A 26,214-nucleotide genomic window follows, 5' to 3' on the forward strand; every position below is an offset into this window, starting at 1 on the left:
AGAATGTCAGCGTGTCAGGGAGGCAGTGAGGTGAAGGCAGGGGGTGGGTGAGTGCCAGGGCTCTGGTTCTGTTTGGTGAGTGGAGCTATTGGTTAATATTAGACATTAAACAACCATTGTAAAGATCCTATGTATCATAATGGCGATTTTTAACAACTGGCTTGCAAACTTCTTGAAACGTAACAAGCAGCTCTCAAAAGTGAGTATGAACGGACTGGCACCGTCCCCCACTGAGAATTAGCAGAAACTCAGGTGGGTTGAAGAAAAGCCTGACTGTCACACTGCACGAGTGTCTCCACTCACTGGCACGTGGGGGGCAAACACCAAAAGACACATTTGCCGACAGAGGAGGAGTCGATATGCTATCTGACTGTATTCATGGCACGGCACCACTGGCAAAACCTTTTGCGAGCCACATTCTCGCAGAACCTGAGGAAAATGGGCTTGGCACCCCAGAATCCCAGCTAACTCAGTGCGTGGGAAGGCAAACATCGATCTGAACGGCGATCCCAGAACAACCTCTTACCCCGGGAGGATGCGTGAGAAACATTACTCGTGGATTAAAATTCTAAAATAGCTTGTTATGTAAACGTTAATCTCTGTCCTCTTCATGGTCAAGATCAACACAGAGAGAAATTCTGCTGAACGCCAGCATCTTGAAGGTAAAAAGAAAATCCTGCTCTTTCATTGGAAGAAGAGAAAGGACGTCTATTTAGGGCTGTCGGAATTCACAAGCCATAATAAATTATTCCTTTTCATGACTGATTGATTAAGCCGGCTGCTTGGTGCAATGGCATAAAATTTCTGTTTAATTTTCACAGTATCGGACAACTGTGATTTCTGATCTGAAATCATATTGAGTTGTTAGAAGAACGGGGTGTATTTAGTGTCATCCACCAGACTCTGTCTTTACTCCATTCTTTCAAGAGCAGGTTGAAGCACTTACAGAAAATGGCCGTTTGGGTTGGAAACAAGACATCAGCCCTGGTGTTGGGGGGGGGGGGCAGTCTCTCTCAGCAGTGTACACCCCAAGTCTCTCTGGTCTCAGAATCACTAACAGGTAGATCAGCTGTAAAACACTAACAGGGTCTGGATACCCCATGCCAAAGACTCACGAGACCCAAAGGATTCTCGATTTTCACTGAAATGAGAATTTTTTTTAAATACAAAGAATTGACCAAAACGTTAGCGTCATTGGTGTCGCTAGAAGGTGGGAAACATAGGATGTTTCAGGAAACTTTCTATATGTACAAAATTATAGTTACGTGCGCATTGTCCGTACTCACAGAGAAGCAAATCATGGCCCCTGCCGGTGAGATGGTCAGCAGAGGAGTTACAGGGTTTCTTCCTCCCATTCACGCATCTTACATTAAACGAGCGTTTACCAAGCTCTTACTATGGGGTGATTCAGCCCTCGAAGAGGTTTGGAGAGATTCTGGGAAAAGCTACAGAAGATCCAGATGAGACGTGCGATGGCTGAGTCAGGCCCGGAAAGCGTGGAACAGCACGCAGGGCCCGTCTCACCTGGAAGGGCAGGCAGGAGCGATGCTGGCAGGTGCTGAGACTCTGATTGTCTTCCAGGCAACAGACGAGCTGGAAGGTGGGCAGAAATGGACCCCGATACAAGTGCTGTTCTCCGTGGGGATCTCACTGAAACAACAGGTCTTGCTGGTGACTGGATAAGGGTGAGTGGGTGAGCTCGGGTGGGTGTCAGGGATGACAGCCGTGTTTGGCACGCACGGCTGGTGGGTGGACTTGCCCTGAAGTAGCAGAGGACAGCGGGAGACGGGCAAGGTCGGGGGGAGTAGACGGCATCCTGCTGCCGTCAGAACAACGTGTTCACGCCGCTCTGCCTCTGAGCAGCGGATGCACTGGGTCGGAGACGTGTGGTCAGGCCTGCGCAGCCCGGGGCAGGCCGCCCGAGGTGGCACCGGGGACATGACACCAAACCCCGAGGGGAAAGCCTGTGCCCGGCCACGCATTCCAGCCCATCCCCCCAGGTGGCGCGTTAGAAAACACCCTGTTCTCTGCCCCGAGCAGCGCCATCTGCCGCCCACCGCGGGCTCCTCCCTGTGGGCACCCGGTGACGGCCGTGGGGTAGGTGGTCGCGTCTGCGGACGGCGGCGAAGGGGCAGGACGTGCGCTCACCAAGCCGCCATCCAGAAAACCGCGGCCGGGCAGGATTTTCCATTTCAGCCGGGGGTGGGGGGTGGGAGTGAAAGGGGGAGAAAAGGGAGCAGAAACAAAAATAACAAGGTCATTAATCTTTCATTAAGTTAAAGGGATGAAAAGAAATCGCTTAAAGTATCATTCTTCCGTTGCCACGAGCATGTTGCCCCCTGCCGACTTCAAAGGCGCAGACGAGAAGCTGGTTAGCGTTGTTGGCACAGTCCCAGGCTGCCGCTTGCTTTTGCTCAAGTATGAGCTTTTTTCCCTTTTCAGCAAAGAGAGCGGAAGGGCCGGCACTCGCGGATGGGGGGGGGATGGGGGGAGGGGGGACGGGGGAGGGGAGGGGACGGGGGGGAGGGGAGGGGACGGGGGGGGGGGAGCCCCGCAACGGTCCAAGACGGATTTGTGCTGCGTGCAGAGGCCTTTAGAGCGTGGCTCTGCCAACACGAGCTGTTTGTAGACTGTCACAGTCCGCACACCCACCACACGCGTACGCGCGTGCACACGCACACACATGCACAGCCAGAAAGAGCGCAGAGAACGGCCTCAGCGTCCTCATTCTTTCTCTGCTCTCCGCCTCTGGAGAGTCAGGCCTCGTCCCTGACTCCACATCTGGGCTCCTGGTGGCAATTTGCAAGATACAGTTTGAGGGAAAGAAAAGAGAAAGTCCCACCACTTTTCAGGCAGAGTGAAAAAGCCCAGCGTCTCACCTGCCTGGGGGCTGGGGGTTTTGTGCTTTGGGAGGCTGTATTTTTCTTCAAGGTGCTGCTATTGACACTGAAAACAGAGCTAATTGGTGGGAGTGTCCGGGCTTTGTGGCTAGGCCCTGGCTCTGTGTTGGTGGCTGTGCCACCTGACAAGCCACTGTGACCTGGAAAGCTCTGCCCGACTGAAGGATTTATCTCACCAGTGTTCTGGACAGGTGAACAGACAGTATACACAACCCATTGACCAAACTGCCAAAACGGTCCACCTGTCTTAATGTTAGTTGCATATTTTTATGATTGTTAATGTCTGCAAAATATTTTTTGGTCAAAACTTAAAGCTTCAAAGGAAGTGTTTACTCTAAAATTGAAGAGTGGGTCCTTTGTAATTATAAATCAATTTCCCCCCCTTTGTTAAGCTTGGAATAAATTCAATTGACTAATGGTTTTAGAAAGCCAGCTGTCTGGGCTGTGACACTTTTTAACAATTCATCAATGAACACGCCGGCGTGACGTCTTGTTATCTGCTCCATAACAACTAATCTAAAGTGCAAAGTGAGTGAACCAGAGACACCTTCCAAATCTAAGACCAAGTTTATAAGACACGTGGCAAATGTATCCTTATAAGGACTGCTTTAATGCAGACGATGTTGGCTTCCGCGGTCCTTGCACATGTCAGTACAGGCAGCAGCGGTGGGAGAAAAGTGCTGCTGCCAAAGCACTGTGAAGAGGCCCAATCTTTTCATGTTCAGTCAATAAATGCTTATAAGACTCCATTACATGTCAACGAAAAACTGTCTCTGTTCTTAGGAAATTAACAACCGAATGGGACACACAACTAAATAAACAAGTATAAGGGTCACGAGAGTCCTGAATTAAATTGCTTTATTTGGGGGAAAGCGAAGGGTATGAAAGGGCACGTCGATTGGGATGCTGGGAAGATTTTGCTACAGAAATGACATCTAAACTGATTCCTGAAGAACAAATATGAATCATCCAAAGGAAAAGTGAAAGTTACTTTCACTGCCCTGGTCACGGGAAACAGTGAGTGGGGGAGGTCGGGGGAGGGGGACAGAGAAGGGCCAGTTCCAGGGACCCAGGAAAGTTCCATGTGGCTGCAGTGTAGAGCCCGGGGTGATGCTGCAGAGACAAGCGGGGGACAGGTGACAAAGCACCAGGATGTCCTGAGCTGGACAGTGGCCATGAGTGTCGGTGTGACAGGTAATTGGGTGGTGGAGTGGACAGAACTAGATGCTGGGTCAGAGAGCACAGGTGAAGGGGAAGAGTGGCGAAGGACTCAGATTTTGGGGGCAACCAAGGGAGGACCATGGGGGCTGGAGGGCTGGCAGGGACATGCTGAGCTCCGTCTTGGGATGGTTGAGTTAAGGCATCGGGAAATCCCTAAGAGGAGACATACAGGCCTCAGCTGGACACATGGCTCTGTAGCTCAGACATACAAATCAGGGAATGGAGAGTTATCCCCAGATGGGGGGTGTCTGGTGTCAGGGGAAGACACGAGCTTGCTCCATTTGCTAGAACAGCCGAGGACCCTTTGGCACCCCATCTTTAAGGACTGGCAGAAGAAGAATACTCAAGAGACACTGAGATGGGAGCGTATACGTTGGGACAAGACCACAGTGACCGGGCCGTGAAGGTGGACGACTGTTAGCAGGTGGGCAAAAACAGAAAAAGTGAGCAAGAGAAACGAGGAAGGGGTGACCAGAGAGATTAGAAGGAGACCGAGGGGGTGTGATGCTGACCCAAATGCCGGAACGGGGGCCCTAGAAAGTGGAGGTGCTGCCGACACTAGAGAGAGTTCAGGAGGAACAGGCACTGAGCTGGCATCAGTCACGACAGGCAGAGGATGGCTGGGAACATGGGGGCGAGTGGGGAGGAAGCCAGAGGGGGCGCGGGGACCACACAGCTTCTTCAAGGAGTTAACTGCCAGGGTAGCAGAGAGACTGTGCAGGAGTGTTGTTTTCTTGCACTGTTTCTATTTTATTTCATTTTAAGTTGGGAGGGACTGTACAACTTTCAACGTCTATCCGCAAGATTCCACAGGGCAAAGATGTTTTCCACGTGCGTTTCTGATTCACTGCACTTTAGACGAGATCCCTACTTTGCAGAGCCCCCCTCTGAATGCACGGACACCCCTGAAAATGGAAACTCATTGTTACTCATTCAGATCAACTCACTACAAAACCTTACCCAGAAATGCCTGAAAATGAACACATTAACATGCTGTGGTTGCCATTTGGATTTTCTAATTGTATTTTGTTAGAAATGTGCTTTGTCTACTCCCTGTGAGTCTCGAGGGGTCGCTCAACCTCCGCCTGAAAACTCTGGTGACTAGATGTTCAGCATTTCCAGAAACAGTCTGGTCTATGCTGGAGCACCTCTGACTTCCAGAAAGTTCCCCATTATACAGAGTCCAAATTTGTCCTCCTGCAAGTTTCTTCTGCTTGGGAATCACGAGTAGAAATTTTGAAGTCAGACTTCCTGGGCTCAGAGCCCTGCTCAGGTGACTTGGGCAAAGCCGCTGATCTCAGTGGCCTCGGTTTCTTCATCTGTACAATGGGATGAGCACCAGAAGCAGCGTCATGGGCCCGTTGCTAAGAGCGATCTGGATAATACACGTGAGGGTCTAGAACCGAGCTCCACAGATTTTAACCATTATCTCACTCACCTGCTCTACTCCGTGGCCCATACAGGGAAAATGAAAAGGAAACGCTAACAAGCTCTAACCTTTGAAACCTTTCAGGGGGACTCTCACGCCAACCCTGTATGTTTCTCTTCTAAGTATCAGAAGTGTCTCCACAGCTTCTCGTCTGACACAGCCTATGTTCCTTCACCATCTTGCTTACTTTCCTTTGGACATGGGTTTTTTATAGCCCCTCAAATCCAGGTTACTTGTACCCCTCCCCTCGGAGTGCGGTGCCCAGGACAGGATAGAATATTCCAGGATGGTGTGTCCTTAGCAAAACTGACAGGGCTTATCGCTTCTTTTTTCCTTTATGTTGAAGTTCTATTAAGGCCACTGAGATGCTGTAGCTTTCCGCGTGTTACAGTGACAACACAGGGCTGCTGCCCGCGGAATTCAGCATTGGCACAGCACAGCAGCCCCTGAGCCTGTGCACGCGTGCCCTGCCCGCCAGCAGCAGAGCCCACACTTCGGAGGGGAAGGCCTGACGTCAAGGTCACGTCTGGTCCACCAGCGCTGTGATGCTGAGCACCCTCTCTGGGCCCGGGTCTCGTCATCTGTGAAATGGCGTCATGACACTACACCTGCTTCACAGAAGTTGTTAAGATTGAGCACAGCTAACACATGGCCATCCTTGCCCGGTGCACAGTAAGCCCGACGCAGATGCCGGGTGTCCTTATTGTCCTTCTGGTTTCTCCCCCTTGTGAAGGCCGGTACACAGCTCTGCTATGAGGCGTGTTTCCAAAACACGAATTTGTTCCAACATGACTGCTGCACTGGGGGCAATGTGACCACAACACAAAATTCACATTCGCTCACAGACGACTTCGGCTGCAAGAGAAGCTACGTGAATACAGAGAAGCGCACCAGCTGAGTCAAGCAGGAAAGAGAGCACACAATGCATGCATGCGTACACACGTGCTCACACATGCACTCACATGTGCATACATGCTCACTGCCCACACACGCACCTTGGACACGGCCCTGCTACTCAGCACGCTGAGGATGGAGGATGCGCCCCAGGGGACCTGCATCGGCACACTTTCCTTCTGATTTCGGATGACACTTTACACCACTTGACAAGAACTCACCGGGTCCGGTCCTGGTCCCACTGCCACAAGCCGACGTCAGGTCTTTTGCCAGCCCCCACATTCACTGTTGCATGGGCGCGCTTCTTAACCACCTAAAGTGCAAAACCACGCTCGCATTGTTACTAGGTTCCTATCTTTTTTCAGGTGTCCCTGACAAGCTTGTGAGTGCTGGGCCCCACCCCCTTTTTCTCACAAGCTGTACGGTTTTTATCGCGTGATTGTGCGTAGCACGGTGATTGTTAGGCGTGCCTGGGTCAGCCTCGTGATGGCAGAACTGATCATGACAATCTCTGCTAAGTTGCGTGCACTCAGAATAGTTTGATCCTGATTCTGTTATTCATATTTGCTATTTCTAATCTTCATGTTATGCATGAATCTGATGAGAATTTAACACTCGGTGTCTGAGTTACGTTCCGGAGGAGAGCCTAAGGAACAACGCATTTTCAGGATAGTAACGCAGTTTAAATAATGTGATCAATTGAAGAAGCTATTTTCCAAGTTCACTTCCAGAAGAATAACCCCTCCTCCGCCCACACACACTTATTGAAACCTTCATTTAAGAAGGTTTCTTAAGAACTGTGAGGCTGTGGGCTTTGGACGGCTTGTAAGGAGTTGTCTCAATCAACCTCTTCACTTTAGACATGAGTCCGCTTGGCTGTGGGAACGTATGTCTCCCAAGATCGCACGACTGGGTCTCCGTGAGTGACAGAGCCAGGTTCCCACCTCCTGGTTCCCAACTGCGCTCACCATCACAGGCCGACACCCAGGGGACATGCTGTACAACTCAGATCCTTGTAATATTGCCATAGCTTACCCCAAACCAAACCCACCCACTCCCAGGATGGTTTTGTACAGTAGGTGGCTTTCCAGACTGGTGACAGGAGCGGGACCGCTACAGCCCTCCAGAGTGGCCCACACCACCCTCCTGGAGAAGGGGCGTGGGCAGCTTTTGCCGTCCCAGCCAACACTAGCCTTGTAGATGCCAACCCATAAAATGAGGACAAACCCAGCTGCTTCCAAGTAAGTCTCTTGCGTCTCAATTTCTCCCCAGTAAAATGGGAAATGACTTCATAGGGCTTTTGAAGCCCCAAAGACCCTTTGTTTGCAGGCGGAATGAAAAAGGACACATGCTCTATGGGTGTGGCTTATAGTGATAAAATAAACCAGCAACACCCACCTCAGTCCCGCCCTAGGAGCACACCCTCTTGTTTTTACTGGAATAATTCTCATCAGCTGTGTGTTTACCCCCTTGGAGTTAATTCATGAGTTTATAAATAGAGAACTTGGGAGGGCCTGAACACAATATCTTTACTTACACCCCCTCTTGTTTGGGTGTTAGTTAGTTTAGCTCCCCACTTATTTACCTTTGGGAAAGCTCCGGGCTTATATTATTTACTCTTTCGTTGGTTTGCTGCTTAGAAGACCTAACCATGTACAGGGCAGAGGATTAAAAAGGTGTGAAAGGTCTGACAAGGAAAAATAGATCACTGTCGTGCAGGGCAGCCTGCGGGTTCTCTGCTCCCGCTCCCCACATAAGAACACAGGACACGGTGAGACCAAAAAGGAACACCCACGGAGCCATAGGTGGGGGAGTCATACCACTATATTCTCACTGGTGGCATCCACCTCTCTGCAATTCCGCGCTTGCAGGCTCAGCCACCATCTTCTTGCTAGGCCCCATTCTTCTCTCTCTTTCTGCTAGCGTAGCCACAGCAGTTATATTAGTGGCCAATGGCTCACTGGTTACAGCTGACGGCCAACTAGCCACAGCTGATGGCCATCCAATCACAGTTGATGGCCATTTACTACCTGAGCCAGCACCTTTCTATGTGAGGCCGAGAGCCTGGAAACTACTTTCTGGGGCTCTGCCCCCACAATCACGTTCCCCCATCTCCTCCCCACCTAGGAGAAGAAACTACTTTGTACCAAATGAGAATTTGCATCCCTTTCCAGGATGGGCCATGCATTCACCATCGTGTGTGCACGCACGTGTGTGTGTGTGTGTGTGTGACACAAGTGACAGCCTGCCATATGTACGTTGCTACAGTGCTTCTCAGCTGGGGTCGATCTTCCTCCAGTGACATTCAGCAACGTACTGGAGACATTTTTGGCCTGTCACACTGGAGGTGGGCAGCGACTGGCATCTGATCTGTACAGGCCGGGGGTACACAGCTCAACACACTAAAACCACAGGACAGCCCCTGGCACCAAGAGCGACCCTGCCCAAGAGCACTGGGGTTAGGAATATCCAGCTTTTGTTCCCCCCCTTTTTTTTTTCACCTCTTAAGCTGTTTTGACTATGGAGAGAAGAAAGTTTTAAAGTTGCTGGGAACGGGAGATCAATTTTGTTTTCAGATCCCCGGCACCTGGCAGAAAGCATGGCTATAAGTACACGTTGACTGCAAAGATGATTGATTAATTATTATTTAATTTAAATTAAAGCCATTAAGTAAAAAAAATGCAGTGTACTGTAAGCTGTTCTTTCTTTAAGTCCGAAATCCCCTCTTGTCTGGAGCAGAGGTTAGAATTCAGCGGGAGTCCCACAGATCAGGGAAGCTGTGCAGGTCTTTGGACCTGAAGAAAACAGCGTGGCTGCTGAAGGAAATGTTCTATTTTGGAAACAAACATCAGAGAAATTGGCCGCCTCAGAGTGGCCCCAGGTCCTTCACCTGTCCTCACTTACAAAGACAAGTTATTAAAATAAACAGAAAGCTTGCCTGGCTTTTTAAACGACAAGGCCAGCCACCCTCCCTCAAAGACATCAGAACACACAGCACTGAGGGGGTAGAGGGTGTTTCAACCTCATCAAAAGCCATGAAAAGCAGGACCCCTTTTGTATTGGTGCTTTCGGGACGTCTGTCAGGATTGATGTGTATTTTCCATCAGGACCGCTCGCAAAGCAATCCCCTTTCCAAAATGCGCGGCACAAAGCCATCCTAGCAATGACCTCTACAATCCCAGGCTGGACGGAGATATTATTTTTATAGAAAAAAAAAAACACGGATCTCTTTAATCAGCTTTAAAAACACATTGGGAACAGTCACTTCTCTTATTTAAAAGTTTAACTTTACTTTCATCAATTTATAATCAGAGTTCTTCTGGTATGTTTGATTCCTGACAAACAAGGATAAAAGTCTGGTGCCCCCATTGCTAATGAGACGATAAAGCAGCAGGGATCAAGGTTTTAATTACTACAGGCGCTGCACTGGAGAGGTACCGATGATATTTTCTATGGCATGTCGAAGTTGTAACTTCAGGCTTATGACAGCCCTGCTGCGCTCCAGCGCCTTTGAAGATCACTCATCTTTGTCTCCTGAGAGCACACAAAAATTTCTGAGCCAGAATCCTGGGGGGCTGGCAATTATTGGCATAACCTGGTCCAGGTTCCCCTCTTCAACCATCATGCTCAGTGAGGGTCCAGTTTCTTAATGCCTGCCATTATCCCGAAAGGGAAATTGGACATTCAAAATGTCTGTGAACTTTGTTACTCAGATGATACCCGTTCTCACTCACCCAGCATGGACTTCCTATCAGTAATGAAATGCTTAATTGAATTGGGAGATTTCTGGTATATACTTTCTCATTTCTTTTCAAAGTCATGCTTGAGATTTTTTTTTTTTTTTGGCAAAAACTTTATTTTTGTAGTTTTGTAGACGTGTATTATACTTATCACTCTAATCTATTTAAACCTATTTCTAGCAATATTCCCTTTGTTACTGCAGACAGTTGATAATTGGAGTTTTTAAAGGTGTCATTTTGGGTCAAGTGCATGAAATGGAAAGGTCACGTGTTCTTACCCTGTCTGAAACGGAAGCTGGACGTGGATTCCATTAACTCTCATGTTCACAAGGTGCGTGTGCCCACGCATGAACACACACACACACACACACACACACACACACACCACTGCTGAATGGCCTAGAGCACTCAACAAATAAGCCTTGCTCAAAAACCTACTTTTGGCCCTAAAAGCCAGAGCAGAGTTAATCTGAGCTGTGGGTGGCCACCAACTCAGTCTGAGCCTAACCAGTTTATCAACCAACTACCCAACTCATCAAATGACTAACCAGCTTAACTAACAACTAATCTCTGATCACTCAAGTCATTTCTGAATTATAAGGTAAGAACTGAGAATCAGAAGCACAAGTGTCGACCGAGCCTACTGAATGGTTAAATTTCTAAGATTTTTGGATCATAAACGTAAAAATGCATCCTCGGCTACTACATCGGGAAAACCCACAAGTGAAAAGAGATTCACAGAAAATAAATCTAAATTGACCTTTATGTCCACTTATCCCTCTAAATTTGCAATACCTATTAGGAATTACTATTTTTATCAGCACAGCTTTCATGGTCTTAAAAAATATCATCTATGTGAAATGTGAAGACCACATACATGCAGCTCATTTTCTTCTTGGCAAAGGGAAGTGAAAAAATGTTCCCACTGTGTAGTTTGTGCATATACTACAGACTTCTCATTACTTGTATGAGTCAGGATAGACCGATGCTGTAACAAATGGTGCAAAACCTCAGCGGCTGCACACAACACATGCTTAGTGCCCATCCGTGGGAGTCCCTGCCACAGGCCTGGGTGGGCACTGCTCCTGGCAGCTGTCCTCAGGGCTGCTCCTGGCATCCAGCAGCGCCCCCATCTTCTTGGATGGCAGAGCCACCACTGGACTGTCTACATATGTCAGGCAGCAGGGGAAGATCCAGTCTGAAGACCCCCAGGGGCCGCATGGGCCATGCCCAGAAGTGGTGGCTTTACCTTGCACACCTTCCATTGGCCAGAAAGGGGAACCTAGGAGTCATGTAGAACTGGCTCAGCACAAAACTTGAGGAACTTTTCTGCATTAATTGCAGCAATACTTTACCCATATAGAAGACTCTATAGTTGTTGAGACTTTTATTGCTATCACCTCATTTCATCCTCAGAGTCATGGAATTAGACAGAGATTATTATTATTTACAGATAAGAAAACTGAGGTTCAAAAAAACTCGTTTCCTTGCTAGAGGTCAGACAGCTACTAAGAGCTGGAACCAAATGCTGGTTTTTTCACTTTTCTTTTCATGTCGGTTATGTCACATGCTTGTCTTGATTTATGAAGTCCATTGTCTTATACAAATAGTTATTTAGATGAAAGTAAAAGCCTGCCAGAATTAAGATGTTTAACCATTAATGACTTAAGTTATTCATTACCCACATGCAATAAAATAAATGAATTTCTGGAGCTTATTGGGTACAAGGCATTGTTCCAAGTGATTTTATATTTGCAAACTCTTTTAATGCTTGGAGCTACTTTACTAGGTGGTCACCATCATAATCATCATCACCACAACTGCCATCATCATCTCCATCACCATCACCGTCATCACCACCATCACCATCATCATCACCATCATCACCACCATCACCGTCATCATCACCGTCATCATCACCGTCATCATCACCACCACCATCACCACCACCACCATCACCACCACCACCATCACCACCATCACCATCACCATCACCACCACCATCACCACCACCACCATCACCACCACCACCATCACCATCACCACCACCACCACCACCATCACCACCACCACCATCACCATCATCATCACCATCATCATCACCATCATCACCACCACCATCACCACCATCACCACCACCACCACCATCACCACCACCACCACCACCACCACCACCACCACCATCACCACCACCACCATCACCATCATTATTTGTATCATCATGATCTTCATTTTACAGGGAGTTTGAGTGACCTGTCCAGGGTCACACACCAATAAGTGTCAGTGAGGGGTTTAAGCCCAGGCAGTTTGACTACACACTTCACACTGCAGTCAGTACTTATTTGAGGCAGCCAAAGAAGACTTATTATTAATAGCTTCCCACTGTAAAAGACTGTTAAGTGTAAATATTTCACTGAAAAGCAATGAATGTAAAAATAAACAAGGGGAATACTTTATTCCTTTGACTATGATCGAGATTTTTCCACTTTAATGAGAATTTTAAAATACAATTGCTTGCAGAATATTTTGTAGAAAATATTATTTTAATAAATGCCAACTTTATGTAATTCTCTTTATACGCCTTTCTTGCTAACGTTATAACAACATAGACTTAATTTTTCTGCTGTTTTCCTTACTGTTACTTTTATGCAATGTTCCCCTGTATTAATGTCGCTGCTGTACTTGATAATCTGAGACTTATATTCAATCACACTGATAAGCCACAGTTCTCCTGAGCATTGCCCAGTTCCTAGACATTGGAGTCTTTCCAACGTCTCACCGTTATAAATACTCAAGCTGCAAATATTCTGGTGAAGTGTTGTTACATGAGTGATTTCCTGGGTTACAGTCCACAGAGTGGGATCTTTAGGTCAAAGATGTGGATAATTTCATTGCTGTTCTTACACATTTCCTTATGAGTGCATTGATTAAGTTTTATAGCAGATGGAACATATAATAATAATTTCAGATGACTTTTAAATCTCGTCACATCAGCTAGGATGCCGTGAGCACAGAAGACTATTCAAGGTGACTTAACAAGCAGTTTGGGGGAAAATGGTGTCAGATATCAGCTGGGATCCCGATGCTTTCCCCCTCTCCCCCCACCATCATTTATTCGGTGGTTTCTCCTCTTAAACCGACAACCGTCAGGGTCTCAGGATGGCTGCCAGAGTTCCACGGGGGAAGGAAGGAGGGTGTCTGGTGTCACGGCCAGCCGACTGAGGTGAAAGACGGTGGTGCTCAGGCTGGAGTGGCAGCAGTGAAGGAAGGGGTCAGATTCTGGAGCTACAGTGAAGATGCAGCCGGGTTTTCCGATGGTTGGATGTGGATTGTGCAGGGAGGTGTAGACTGTTACTCCAGATGGAGCTCGATGCCCTCTGTGCCCCAAGGACGGGTCTCGTACAGACTGTTACATGAGAAAAACAGAAGCCACACACACTGTCTCTTCCTGGATGTCTTTACATAGATCTAGATAAACAGATAGCAAAGGGGATAGAGACATGTAGGCAATAAGCGTTAACAGCCATCGTCTCTGGGAGGAAACCTTGGCTGCGGGTGAGGTGGGCAGAGGAGAAACAGCCGAGGGAGGATGGTCGAGCACGGTTTACACCGTATATTTCGTTCACATATTTTATTATAAGCGTCCATACTGTCTACATGATGTTTTTAAATGTTTGAAACAATTTCCAAAAATCCAAATTTCCAATATGGCCTAAAAGAATAGAGGGCAATATTAGTGAAGATGTGGTTCAGTGTGATGCTGTTGGAGTGACATTTAAAGAGGCTATGTGCAGACAGACAGACAGACAGACAGACAGACAGCTCTCCTACGGACAAAGATGGTCTCTGGCAAGACACAGGTGACACTGGTCAGAGTGGGGTCCCTCAGCGAGGTTACTGGCTGGGGTGAAACTGCACCTTCCTTCGCACTTGGTACCCAACTTTTGAATTTGCTTCCTTGTTCATGTGTTATCTACTGAAAACTAGTCACTTAAATGTTCAAATAAAGGATAGAAAGGAAAAATTGAAATGCCCAAGTAGTAACACACAAACCAAAAACGGAACCCAATCTGAAACACCCCAGGTAAGGCTCAAATCCCTGTGGCCGTCACCATTTCTTTAGACTGGTTTTAGGTGAAGTCTGGGTGACAAGGTGAACAGAATAGGTGGCTTAGAGGGGCCTAAGAGGTTCCGTAGTTTCTCATTGACGTGGATCACTCCATTTCTGAATTAAAAGAGAAAATGGAGTAATTGTAAAAGCATCCAGTCAACACAAATCAATAGATATTTACCGAGCCAAGGGACTGACTTGGGCATGTGCCCACTTCCTGGGGGTCACCAGTGACCCCATCACTTGGGAAACTGTTTCTAAGCTGTTCAGGACACAATGTTTTGCAGGCGAAAGGACGATGGAGAATCCAGCCATTGCTGTGATTGGTAATTTCTGAACGTATTTAAATGTTTGCCTCTGTTTCTAGTTAAAAGCACAAGTGTAGGTTTCTCTTCTTACAAAATCACAGATTAATCTCTTCCATTTCCATTTGGAATTACCAAGAGCAGCCATGGAGAGATGAGTGAAAGCAGAAAGATGCTTTGGTAAAAAAATTGACACCAAACTACAGTCATTCTGGTGAATAAATGAATTGGGGCCAAGGCCGAACGATGAACGTTTCAACAAGTCTGAAATTAAAAACAAACATTCTTTAAACGTGAATGTGTTTTGTGTCAACCGCCGAAAAGCAAACATGGAAAAATCCATCTCGTGATAAGAGGAGGAAAAGGGTAAAATTGTTGACAAAATCTTGGCTTTCCTTCCAGATACGGTCTGTGGTTTGTATGACACCAACACATTCTGAATGGCAGATTATTTAACAATTTCAAAAAAATTAAATGATCTAGTTAGCAAAAGGTCTGGTGCACAGACGGCCACCTACCCCAGGGCCCGGGAGGGGAAGTTTTCCGGTGGCCTCTCTCTCCAAACCCGCCCCTGCTCACACACACTGGTGCTCGCGAGACACATGCCAAGCCGTGTGATTCTCCCCCTGCTATGTTAAAAATGCATTGCTATTTTTTCAAGCATGCTTCGATGAAAGAGGGCACATCTGTTTTCAGTCTTTTATGAAAATTACTGAGCTTCCTCAGTGCACTTTATCTTTTAATTTCAAAATTCTTTGTCGCAATGACTTGAGATAATCACCGACCATATTTCTGGCCCCTTTAAAAAATAAAGGGTGGGTGTGGGGGGGTGGGGGGGGTTTAGGAAAAAAGAAAGCCCGAATGAGCCATTTCTGGGCTTTGAACTCCCGTCCCTAATCCTCCCCCTTCAGGACTGGGTGGAAAGGGCCCCTCATTTGCGTTTAGAACGGCTGGGTCGCAGCCCCTGATGGCAGTCAGCTCTCCTCCCAGCTGCAGCGGGCGCAGCGTGAGGCTGCAGGATTATTCATCAGCTCCCCGGCAGGGAGGAGCCCTTCTCACAGCCACTGCTCTGCGGCAGAGGGCTCCACTTCCCTTTATAAGCCTCTTCATAGCCTCCTCCCCAACCCTTTTGACAAAGTTTCTCACCGTCTCCCAGCCACGGGAGGGGTGCCTTGATTGTACAACACACTAGATCAGGTTTTAATACCCATGCCTCCCACCTCCCAGCACTTTTGTTTTGACTAGCACGCAATACGCAGGGGGTTGTTTACCGTATGTCTTTCTGCTTTTAAACTGGTGTTCAAGGCCCCGGTCATTGGGAGGACTGGAACCAGAGGCTTGAGATTCCTCGTCCAGATTTCCTGTACCCCGTCCTGCTTCCTCTAGGCATCGATTAAACGAGTCCCTGGAATAAAGTGGGGACCAGAATGCCACTGGACAGTCCAGGCATGGCTGCGCGTGGGACACGGCCCAAAGGCTTGGACAGTGGCGCCGGTGCCGCGTCTGGGGCAGACCCACTGCTTGGCTGCAGTGCGATGGGCTGCAGCACCAGGCAGACTTACACTCTTGCCTTTGCTCCCCATCACGTGAGCCTAACGACATTCCCAGCAGACTTCACAGTCATCCTAACAGAGGGGCTGCTGCCAGGCCCGACGCTTGCTGTGTGCTGTGCTGGGAGGCTAAAGAGAAAAGACAGGACTCCGGGGTCTGGGTCCTGCCTCTCCCGTCACTTGGAAGCACTCAGTCCCACCCAATAGTCACGCCTACGATGTCCACTGGGAAATTTCCTGAGTCACTAGCCGCATAAGAACACAAGACAGGAAATGAGCGTAAAATTTAGAGAAATGCTACTGGCGTTTCCCCACACCTTCCAGCCCCACCCGTACAGTGGCAGTGTCTTTCCCCCTTGACCTTGGTGGACAGGGTCAGAAAAGACAAAAGGCATCCACGTGGACATCATGGACAAGTCAGAATTCCGTGGGTCTTCCTGGAGCTTATTTTATGGTTTAATGTTTCCTTACTTAAAGGATCGAGCCAGTGCCGCAACATGCATTCACTCAACAGTGCCGACGCCAGACACAAAAGCTGCGTCATGTTTGGATCCATTTATGTGCTGTTGGAGGGCAGGCAGAACGAATCCAGGCTTTCAGAAGTCAGGTTAGTGATTCCCCTTGTGGGATGGGGCCCAAGGGACCCCCTGTGTGCTGGAGATATTTGCTACCTGGTTGGGTGGTGGCTATCTGAATGCGTGCAGACATAAAATTTCAATGAATTGAGCACTGGAGGTTTGTGCATTTGAGTGCATTATATGGACGCAGAAGACACCCTTTTTACAAAGCTTAGAGTTTCTAGAGCTGCCTTCGAGTCTGACCCAGGGCAAGCCTGGTTTACTTCTGGCTGGCTGATAAGATCTATATGCATTAATATTAGCAGCGTCCAGGGCTGGGTGAAGGAGCCTTTATGATGAAATGGCAGGCGTCAAGACAGGGGACAGCAGCTAGCCAGTGACGGGGAAGCAAAGTCACCCTCTTCCAGCCGCTGGGACATCTGGCCCCTTTATGCTACTTAAACAGGCCCCAAGGAGATGTATCGGCAAATGCCCTCCCTGAGAGGGAGGGGGCAGCTGGCAGCTCCAGGGAGGCCCCTGGCATCACAAAATGAAGATGGATTGGTGGGCAGAGGGCTGGACAGACAGAGGGACAGAAAACCCAGCAGATAGAGCATCTAGGGTGTGAGCCATCCGCGTTCTCTCTAAGATTCTTCCCATTTTTCCATAGGTTTGAAGCATTTTATAGTACAATCTTGGGGGAAAAGACTCAGGCCCCTTGCTTTCCGTGTCTCCTGGCTCAAACACCACGAGAGCTTGCGGAATGGAGCCAGTTCCCTTCCTCACTCATTATAACCTCAGCATTGTGAGCTAAAAACCCCCAAACGCATTTTGGGAAGTCTTTTTTTTTTTTAATGGTGAGATGATTTCTCAAAAACACACTTCATGTCGACTTTGGGGCACTATATAGAGCTCTTTTAAGTCCAGCTGTCTAGAAAAAAGGTTCAACATCACCTTCGTGGAGAGACCCAGTTAAGGATGAAACGAATCACTGCTTTCCTTCCTCCCTCAACTTTGCTCTCAACAGCTGAGTTGGGACCAGGACCCCGCCCGCGCTGGAGTAGCTGCTGGGAGCCTGTGAGGTCACAGTGGAGCGTGAAGAGTCACCGGCTGCCCCCCAGGTATTGAGGGGACTGTCCTCTCCGGAGGGGGGTTAACAAAGCGATACATTTCATGAGAGACACGGTGGTTCCCCACCCTGTTCTGAAGCGCTTTCAAACACACTCCCAGCTAAAAAAGTCTTAGAAATAAGAAAAGGAGGCCTGTGTCAGGACCCCCTGAGGTAGTGGACAAGCCGGAGAGCGAAGGGCAGGGTCACAAAGACTGGAGTCGCAAGTCCGGGGCCAGGGCAGGTGGGCGGGGCTTCTTATGGCCCCGCCCACTGGGTCCCCACTTTGCACCACTCAGGACAAAAGATGTGGACTCCTGCCACCCGTGCATGCATTCTGCCCCAGAATGCGACGGAGCTCATTTGTATCTTACCCCAAACCGGTGTGCAGCGTCTTCCTTGCAGAAGGACGTTGTGTCCCCTGAAACTCACAACCTCTGGAAGGTTGCAACGAAGGTCAACGAGAAAGCAAAGTAAGGCAGGTGTGTGTCTTATTCAGTGGGTGACTTGTAAAGCAGCACGTATGTCTCGATGAAGACAAACCAAACTTTTGAAGGTAAACAATGAACTCGCTCCTCATTGTTTCTGGATTTGTCTCTCTCTTTGGAGATAACTGTGGTTTACAAATCTTTCAGGATGAGTAGTAAGGAAATGTAGTTAAGTCGGGTCTTGTGTGTGTGAATAGAACTATTTTAAAAGCCATGTTCATGGGGCTCACGTAATGCAAAGCATTTAAAACCTCTTGATCACGACTGATCATAAGTCTCGAGTCTTACAAAGAGGTAGAGCTGACGTCTGATATGTTTTCAGTTTCATTGGTCTTCATGTGCTTAGACTTTTGTTAATCGGTTAAATTTTCTTCATAAAAATGAAATATATTTAAAATTCACTGAAACTAGTACCAATAATTTGTCATTATTTTAAAATCATGTGCACAAGTTATAGAGTCTACAAACTATAGGGTGTATGTCATGCAGTGTAGATTAACCTACACCATATATAATAATAGATCAGATCATAATACAATAACGTAGCTCTATCATTACATATTATATGCAGCCTGGGTCAAAATTCTGCTCTGACGTGCACCCACATGTTCTTGAGCTTCCTATACAGCATTCCTAGGCCTCAGTTTCCTCATCTATCAAGTGGGAGAAACACAGGTACCGGGCGTGGTCACAGTGGCACACAGAGCTTTCCCCACGCCCGCAGGCCTGCGTCTCCGCCAGTTTCAATGGTGCACCTGGCTTTGTGGGAATCTGCCCTGCCACCAACACCCCTCTTCCCTCCCCCGCCCCCGTTTATTCAGCTATTCAGCCCTGGAAGCAGGACAGGGGAAGAGAAAGACATTTCCTGTCCAGCTGCAGGCTGCCCTTTCACCTCCACGTTCACACGCCCAGACCAGACGGCTGGCACTCGAGGAGCCCTCCTGCTGTCCTCTCACTGCTGCTTTTTGCCAGCATCTGTCTCTTGAGACAAGGACACAGAGGTGAGGGTGGGGGCGGGGGCAGATAGCAAACACACCACTTTGGAGGGTAAACAAGGAAATGCTGCCAACCTTCCCTGGACCCTAAGGATGAATCTGAAACCAATAATTTAATTTGAAATGTGCTCGCCTGAGAGCCAACTAGGCCTGACCCATAGAAGCCAGGCCGTTCCCTGAAGATTAGCTGACAACACCATCACCCACTTCAGAGAAATAACTTGGAGCCAGTTCTTACGAAAAACAATTGGACGGTTTCAAAATGTTCTGCGTTCTAAATTAGGGAGGAGGGCCGTTAAAAATGCTACTGTTGTTCCTGCTATGCTAACACTGCTGCGGAACACTAAATCCATAGTTTGGAATAAGTAGGAAACATATTATTCGTGCATTTTTCTGAAGCGATGATACATAAGACAGAAAGAGTCTATGGCCTCGCAATGTACTGACACTTTTACGGAGCTTCAGAATAACTAACTCTATCCTGCAGAACAATCAGGAATGTGAGTGGACAGCTGCTGTGCCGTCCCATCCCAGCTATAGCTGTCAGAGTCCACACTAGCTTCACGAATTAAGTGAACCTGGAGGGAAACGCCGTTCTTTTATAAAGAGGTTAAGACAGCTGATAGACTCAACCCACAAACGAGACATCAGGAAGCAGACAGACATTCGGTGACCTGGCCACCAGAGGAGAGGTGTAGACTAGAGACGCAAATGTGTCAGGTATCCACACAGGGTGTTCAGTGGAGCCAAGGGGATGGGTGAGGTGGGAACGTGGGGTGGGGTGGTCTAGGTCCAAGCCGTGAGGAGCCCCAACTTTGGGTGACCCTGAGGAGAAGGATGGTTACACAGGAGAGAGAGAGCAGAGGCCAACGAGGAGGGGATCGGAGTGTGGGGCCGTGGCCGGTGGGGGTGGGGTTCTGCCGACAGTTACGTGACGTGTCCTCACCTTAGGGAGAGATGAGCACGTTGTCACAGGGAGTAGAGGAAACGTAACATCTGCCAGGAGTTAGCATCACGCTGAGCGCCTATCAGATGACCTGACACGGAGACGGTGCTTCTGACAGGGAGGTGCCCCCAGGCCTGGGGTGGCATCCTTCCCGTGTGCCCGGAACCATCCCGGTGTCACTGGGGACACCCCCCCTCATTCTCCAAAGGTCCCAAGTTGGACTGTAAATGACATCACAGTGACCACCATCACACGGACAGTGAAGGGAGCGTGGAAGACACGTCCTTTTACTGGAATGAAGCCCATCTTTCAGGTGGAGCCAGACGGGACGGTCCCACATCGCACCAGCTTCAGGAACAAGGGACTCCAGAGCGTCAGTCAGGGCCCCAGTCAGGGCCCCAGAGCCACGCGGTCCGGCTTCCTCGTGCCACCGGCAAAGCTAAGTGCCCGACACAATGCAATGTCAGGGGTTTAGGAATATACGACATCTTTCCCCCTAAAACCACCCATGGATATTTTCACATTGAAGTATCCTTATAAATGAAACTCCATTGTGACGTGGAGCTTTAAATATTCTAGGCTTGAGAAAACAGAATCCTATCCCGGAAATTTCTTTCCAGTCATTAATGAGGCATGCATTTATAGAGCACGCAGTTTTTATTTTTATTTATGTTCCTTTGATAAATAGCTATCGGTGGTGACAAACGTTCTCTCCCGTTCTACGGAACCTCAGAAATCAATTCCTTATTATGCGAAGTGACGTTATAGATCACACTATACCAATTGATTCCTTCTGAACCAGGGGTATTAAACAGGATTGATAGGTGTGAGGAGCATAAACATTTTAAAAAGGAGCCTTTGATATTTACAAACAAAAATGCTTTCTGTCATTGCTGAGAGGTGATTTTCAAAAAGTTGAGATAGCAGAGTGTGTTTAAAAGAGGGTAGGAAACAAAGACCAGTATGACAGGATCATCGATGTAAAAAGAATTTGTTATGTTTCTGTAAATGTAACATGAAGAAATTTGACCATAGTGCAAAACAGAGCCCCCACCCCTGCTGGGGACACCCGACAGGAAAAAACCACGAGTGATCTGCTTAGAAGAATATAAACTACATGGCAATGTGACAGTAACATGCGTTGATTCGCATGAGAAATGTCAAGACCTCAAAATGGCTTTATTAAAATATAGATTTTTTTTTTACAAAGATCTTGGCAAGCTCACAAGAAAATATATTATTTTCAAAGACATGGAATTTTTTAAAATAAATGTATCGAGCAATCCCTCTCATGCAGTAAAATCCATGCTTTAAAAGTCTGCAGTTCAGTGGGGTTTCGTATAGTCACGTGATTGTGCAACCATCTCCAATACATAATTTTAGAACATTTTCCTCAGCACAGAAGGAATCGACGTACCCATCAGGCATCACTGCCCCTCCCCAGACCTCGGCGTCCATCAACCTGTTTTCTGACTTCACGGATGTGCCTAGCGAGACATTTCACGTAAATGCAATCCTACAATAAGTGGCCTTTTGCGCACGGCTTCTTCCACTGAGCGTAACATTTTCCAGGTTCCCCCGTGTTGTAGCACATGCCAGCAATTCCTCCCTTTTGATGGCTGAACAACAATCCATTTTGGTAGATATACCATATTTTTTTATTCATTTGTCCACTGATGACCATTTGGGTTGTTTCCACTCTTTGGCTATTCAATTCTCTTTCAAGTTTTTCCTCTCAGCGTCTGGAGCCAGACATCTGACATCCAGGTGTGGGCAGGGCCATGCCCCCCCCCCCCCACAGAGTTCAGGGGACGCTCCTTCCTGCCCCCCCAGGCTCCTGGGGCTCTCGGTAGCCCGTGGCGTCCCTGGGCTTGTGGACACAGCACTCCCATCTCTGCCTCTGTCTTCACGTGGCCTTTTTCTCCATGTGTCTCTCACCGGACTTGCGGACCCACCTAAACCCAGGATGGCTTCATCTCCAGATTCCCCACTAAGCACATCTGAAAAGACTCTATTCCCAAATACGGCCCCTCCTGAGATGTGTGTGGACACGGTGCTGGGGGCACATGACTTACCCACAGGGCAGCATCACCCAGGCTCCCTCACTGGCTGCTCCTGAGTTGGGCTCAGTCAGGGGGCAGCAGCCAGAAATCAGAGGGCAGAAGGCGAGGGGCTGGGGTGCTCCTTCCCACTCCCTCCCGGGCAGTGGCAGTGGCTGCTCCCTGCCCACCTGCCGTTCCCACTGACCGAGCCCACCTCCAGGGCTCAGCTCACTTGGCCCTGCCTGTCTCCTCCTCATGTCCCTTCAGGCCTGGGGTGGTGACACGCCTGCTGTCACTTGCCCCTTGGTGCCCCCATTTCTCGTGTTTTCTCCTTTCATACTGCCCGTCCTTGTAGGGAATCCTTTGTGTAAAGTATCTCCCAGTGAACCATCGGAAAGAAATTCCTTTTCCTGCTGGGACCCTGATTGATACAGATTGTCATTGACTTTTTTTTCTCAGTACGAGTGACAGAGACGACCCGTATTGGGGTGAGTGACTTTTTTCATTTTTATCTACAGAGCAGCAACACGTGAGTGTGCCGGGCTCAGCTCAGCACTCTAGTAATACTCCTAAATTAAAATTAGTTCTAAAAACAGGAATCATAAAGGAAGATGCTTGGTTCCGTCCGCTGGCATTTTCCACCCTGTCCCCACCATGTCTTCATCCCTCCAGAGCCCCTGCTCGCCTGAAACCATCTTCCTGCCATTCCTTTGGGTGTAATGACCCAGCACTGCTGGTGTCCTCTTGGATATTCTTCTCTGAGGGACCAATCCCACAAACATCCCATGGGCCACTCCTTTCTGTCACACTCGTTACTGGAAAAGTGTCCTGTGACCCTGGCTGTGAGGTCTGCCTGCCAGAGATAGAACAGGCCCATCTGGGAGAGACCGATTCCTTTCTGAAGGAAGAAGGTCTTACGTGTGTAACTGCCCACGGAAGTTGGGCAAGGTACAGCCCGGGCTGCCTCACAGCCTGCGGGAGGTGAGCGCCGGGCTGAGCCAGGGTCCGAGGATGCTGTGTTCTGGGTGTGCAGCTGAGTGTCAGCAGCGACCGGCACACCTGGGTGGCAGGATTATCCTTCTCTGTGCAGGTGAGAATCATTTTCATCTAGTCCCAAAATCCAAACCATGGAATTGAATTAAATATTTTCCTTAAAAAAAAAAATGATGCCTTTGCAATACTCAGTATTCTTGTCCAAGAATATATATTTCTCTCCATCTATTTTTATAGCCATTGGCAACGTTTTAGGGTTTCTTCTCACATATTTTTTATTTATTTTAGTCTCTTCCTTTTTTGCTATTTGTAGCTCTACTTTCTATCGCTTGTCTTCTTGAATTACCTAGCACGTTCCTCAGCATGAGCACTGAACATTTGAGACCTTTGATTCCGGTCCTGATGTCGATGCCTCTGCTTCTCACTGTGAGGACGGAGTTTGGTGCTGGTGTGAGGTGCAGGTCTGTTGTCACGCCGAGGCCGTGCCCTTCTAGCCCTCGTTTGCTTGTGTCTTAGCAAATGCCTCCCCAGCATGTTCCAGTGGTTTTCCTTCTCTCACCATTTCATGTGATGAATCCTATCAATGAGTTTCGAAATACGCGAGTTTCGAAATAAGCTATCCTCGCCTTATCCAAAGAAGCCCTAACTGGCCAGGGTGCATTGTCCTCCAGCATAGTGCTGAATCCGATTTTCTGGCATGTTGTTTAGGATGTAGAGATTGCTCATTGTAAAGGGGAATCATCTCTGTTTTCTTTCTTGAACTGTTAGTTTGGGAATCAGGGTCAGGCTGATTTGTACGACTAATGGGGAAGCATTTCATCATTTTCTATGTGTATAAACTAATGAGTTTTCGAGTTTGGAGATTGGAACTCCAGAGGGACCTTCTCTCATTCCTTCTTCCCAGCCCCTCTGCCACCACTGCTCTGGCCCCTGTCACTGCACATCCCTAACCAGCGCCTCGAGTCTCTGCCCCTGGAATAGTCGTGGTGGGTGCTATGATTCAAAACCTGGCCCCAGGCCCCTCAGCAGCATCCTACTCTGTGCTTAGCCGTGAATTCCAGCTGCCTGAGCACGAATCCTGGCCTGACCACTTGCTACATGACCGACGGCGAATTACATGACCTCTCTGCCTGTCTCCTGATTTGTGAAAGAGTAGGAATAACCCCCGTGGGTCGGCTTCCTGGGTGCTGGCAGCACCCAGAATTTGCTGGCCAGAGATGGGTACAGGAATTGGGAGTCAGCACCGTTGCAACTAGATGGTGCTGTTTGTCGACTCTCGTTTTTAAAGTTGAACTTGTAGATTGTACATCTTTGTTTTCATTTCACGTTCCTGGGAGTCCGTTTGCATCGCATTTTAGAAAAGTAGCCGTCAGTTGCACATCGGAAGTAGACAACACAGAGCTGATTGCGGGGAGACTGCTCTGTAGCCTTTGCCCTGCATCTCTCCAGAGACCTCAGCACCCTGTGGGTCACGCTGAGATGCTGAGACGACATCAAGACCAACAGGGCAGAGCTCACACCAGGTGCAGACTGTGTGTCATATGCGTACTTCAGGTATCAAGGGTCGCCTTAGGAATCCAATATTCCCAAGCAGCAAATCAAGGCTTAGAACGTTGAAGAAACCACTCGAGGGCTCAGATCTGGGAAGCAGCAAAGTCGGAATTCAAATCCAGACCTCTGGGAGTCCTGAAACCCACCTTCTCACCACATGATCCGTGAACTTGGTGGTGGGGGTGGGGCATGAAAGGTGGGGGTGGGAGACCGTCTGTCTTGATTACTGATGACAAATCCTGCTGCCTCCACTCCAAGCCCTCACATAGATTACTTGTCTAGCCCCAGGGAACTCACAGGTGCCTTTTTGAAAAACCAGGGCACTGTCTCAAGTTTTAAGTAAGAAGCATGGGGAACTGAACGATCCCAGAAGCCCAAAACCACAGCACCAGAATGACAGTAGCCAGAAAAAGCAGCCTGTCAAACCTTATCCTCCAATGCCAGTCACCCTTTTATTTTTTTGACCAAAAAAAAGACAAAAATGTTGCTCCAAGAGCCAGTGGTTCAGGTGCTCAGATTCGCCCTGAGCTTTGAGACGGTATTTTCTCAACCACGAGCTGGTCTGCGGATTAAAGGCAGGCATTTCAGAAATAATTCTGTAGCTTAAGAAAACATACTTCAACAATTACTGTTTCCTTTTCCATATAACCAAATTCACTGTACATGACAACTTTAAAGCTGAGATCTAAGGTTTCGATCAGCCCTTTAATCCTGCCTGTGGGTTCAGGTTCTTCCTGCTCTTTATGAGAAGGGCTCCAGGCCAGCAGCTGCCTGCGAAGGAGAAGAAAACAGAGAGCAAAGAAAAAGGACTTCGCTGGCTGGGAACAAAGTCCCACAGCATTAAAAAGGTTAAGCCACAGCACTTAAAAATCTGACACTTAAGGAATACCTAAGGTAATGACACGACTCACCCTGTGTGCTCCTCGGGGAATGAAATGATTTAAAATATAATGACGCAGGAGAGAAGTGGCACTTATTACCCATCTTGTCAAGTATTTAACTTGAAAAGCGTATTCCATGCCAGGAGCGCCTAACCTTGTTTTGCAAAATTGAACCCACTTTGGTCTTCATTTGGTTTGCCACGTTCCAGATTTACCCAGTGTTTTGTTGTGTGTGTGTGTGGTTTTTTCTTTTCATTCATTAGTCAATACAGGGCTGCTAACGATTGATCGTCATTGAGGTCAAAGTCACCTTAGGAGTTCTGGAGAGGAGCGGAGACTCAGAGCGTCACGCCCTCCTAGAAAAAAACATAATAACGCGCTCTGGTTTTCCATCTGTCAGTCAGGGAGTAAGGACGCTCGTTTCAAGTGCATCCTTTGGAAGAAGCAGGAAGTTCAGGTCCAAGAGTGTCATGAGAGTGCTCTCCCGTCCTGTTCCTTATCCC

The 26,214-nt window shown here is 48.2% G+C and overlaps 2 long non-coding RNA genes across 2 annotated transcripts; one reads left to right on the top strand and one right to left on the bottom strand.

Moving 5' to 3' along the window:
- Positions 1-12,574: 12,574 nt before the first annotated feature.
- On the bottom strand, positions 12,575-16,357 carry LOC141569196 (uncharacterized). Its single transcript, XR_012492654.1, has 3 exons — positions 16,163-16,357; positions 15,872-16,005; positions 12,575-13,652 (listed from the first exon to the last, which is right to left on the bottom strand). It is a non-coding gene; the product is annotated as an uncharacterized LOC141569196 (long non-coding RNA).
- A 136-nt stretch (positions 16,358-16,493) lies between these two features.
- Positions 16,494-21,937, top strand: LOC141569197 (uncharacterized). Its single transcript, XR_012492656.1, has 3 exons — positions 16,494-16,757; positions 17,735-17,828; positions 20,558-21,937. It is a non-coding gene; the product is annotated as an uncharacterized LOC141569197 (long non-coding RNA).
- The last annotated feature ends 4,277 nt before the right edge of the window (positions 21,938-26,214 follow it).

Source organism: Rhinolophus sinicus, linkage group LG16 (assembly GCF_036562045.2).
Source record: "Rhinolophus sinicus isolate RSC01 linkage group LG16, ASM3656204v1, whole genome shotgun sequence".
Classification (NCBI taxonomy): domain Eukaryota; kingdom Metazoa; phylum Chordata; class Mammalia; order Chiroptera; family Rhinolophidae; genus Rhinolophus; species Rhinolophus sinicus.